The 2181-nt window shown below is 41.9% G+C and overlaps 1 pseudogene; it reads left to right on the forward strand.

The window, feature by feature from the left end:
* The first annotated feature begins 749 nt into the window (after positions 1-749).
* On the forward strand, positions 750-1266 carry LOC130030561 (RNA guanine-N7 methyltransferase-activating subunit-like protein; annotated as a pseudogene).
* Positions 1267-2181: the final 915 nt, after the last annotated feature.

The raw sequence follows: 2181 nt of genomic DNA on the forward strand, positions 1-2181 counted from the left end.
TTTTTCTTTTGATTTCCTTGCCATTGGAGTTGTGTCTCTAAATAATCCTTGATGTTCAGGTCCTGGAATATATCATCTATATTTTTCCTATGTATTTTATCGTTTTCACATCTTATATCCAAGTCTTTGATTCATTTTGAGCTAATTTTTGTCAGTGGTATTAAGTTGTAGTCTCTCTATATTTTTAAAGAAATATGTGGTTGTCTAGTTTTCCCAATATCAATTATTGAAGAGATTTTCCTTTTTCCATTGTGTGGACTTGTCTTCTTTGTCCTAGGTGTGTGTGTGTGTACTTATTTCTGGGCTCTCTGTTTTGTTACACTGGTCTACATACCCGTTTCTGTTTGAATACTTCACTGTTTTAATTACCATCGTTTCTTAAGATAGGCTGAAGTCAGGAGCCATTCCTAGGAGTACTCAGGGGCTATTCCTGGCTCAGGGCTTGATGGTTGCTCATGGAAGTGCTGGGAAACGATGTGGTTCTGAGGATCAAACCCAGGTCTCCCGTATGCAATGCATGTACTCGATCTATTGAGTTCCCTCTCTGGCCCTCATTTTCTTCTTTTCCCTCATAGTCACTTTGAATCACTGTGTGGCTATAATTATTCCGTACAAGAACAATAAAGTTTTAGAACTTTAGAATTGCTTGTTCTACTTTTTAAAAAAATGTCATTGAGGGATTCTGCCAGTGTGGCAGAGTGGATTCATCCCTGCAGCACGTCGGCCCCAGAGCGCCTACAAATATCAAAATGACGGACACTTCTAAAGCAGCGCGGAATTTCGAAGAGATGTTTGCCAAGAGATTCACAGAAGAGGACCAGGACTTTCAGGAACACCTAAAACCCCTCCAATTGTCGAGGAGGGGAATAGCAGAGCTGGTGGGAACCAAAGAAATTGAGGCAACTGGTTATAAGACAATGGACATTTTAGAGGGGATGGCAGACGGGGGTGGTCCAATGACAGACGATCGAGTCAGTGGCACGGACGATCCTGGGGGAACAGTTACCAGCGGCAGAGACAAGACCCCTACTACCTCCCACAGTATGGACACTGTGGCTACAAGCAGCAGCCTCCCTCTGGGTACTACTGACAGGACACCAGAGGTCAGCAAAGCCATTTTCTCTGGGAACGTGGTTCGTGAGTGTCTTCTGTTGGTCAGTTGCACAAAATCTGATTTTGGAGAGTGAACTGTTATTTTTTAGGAACTTGAAGTGGAAAAAAAAAATTAGATCTTACTAGGGATGTGATGGTCCCAGGGAAGGATTCCCCTGAGGTTGTGAATGACGTCATTTGCGTTGGATTTGGTTTAGTTTTACCTCTTTGACCTCTAGGAGTTCTCTTTGTTTCATACAGAAATTAAAATTGTCAACTAGAAAATGCATTTACTTTGTTAGATAAGGGGTTATACATATGCCTGGATTTGCTCACTCCCCAAATGCGGTGAAATTGTTATGATTGATTCATGACTTGTAACATACATCAGCAGTTAGAGGGAAATTGTAGGGCTGGGGGCAGAACTGCCTCTGTAAGGCCTTGAAAAAATAAAAGAACTGGAGTCTCTTAAAAAAATACCATTGATATTTTATTTTTATAGGGATTGCATTGAACTGTAGATTGCTTTAGTAAGATGATAATATTAATAATGCCTGTTTTCTTGATCCGTGAGCATGGGATGCCTTTCCTTTGTGTCATTCCTTGAGTAATGTCTTATAGTTCTATGTTGTTGTTGTTTTAAAGATGGAAGCTCCCTCTTAGCTCCAGATAGTCACAACAATAAAACTCAAGCGGACTTTACAGGACACTGATCTCAGCTTAGAAGAACGCCAATCTATTATGCACTTTCTCCGTTTTCTAATCCCCAGAAAATTAAGGATCCTTTTCTCGGCAACAGTTGATATTTCCTGATTTAATCCTGTTTCTTCATACCACTTCACCAATGCTCATTTTCATACCCCCATAGTCAATGATGGGCTTGTCTTTGGGTTCCTGTTCTGATTCTGCCTCAACTTACCCCTTTGCCAAATAGGGAATCATTTTTGGGAGGTGAGGGGCACATCTTGTTGTGCTCAGGTCTTCCTCCTGGCTCCGTGCTCAAGGATCATTCCTGGAGGGGCTCATGGAACCAGACAAGGTGCCAGGGATGACAAGCCAAGGCTACCATGTGCAACTGGCTCCAAGTAA

Source organism: Sorex fumeus, unplaced genomic scaffold (assembly GCF_029834395.1).
Source record: "Sorex fumeus unplaced genomic scaffold, SorFum_2.1 ptg000044l, whole genome shotgun sequence".
Lineage (NCBI taxonomy): Eukaryota > Metazoa > Chordata > Mammalia > Eulipotyphla > Soricidae > Sorex > Sorex fumeus.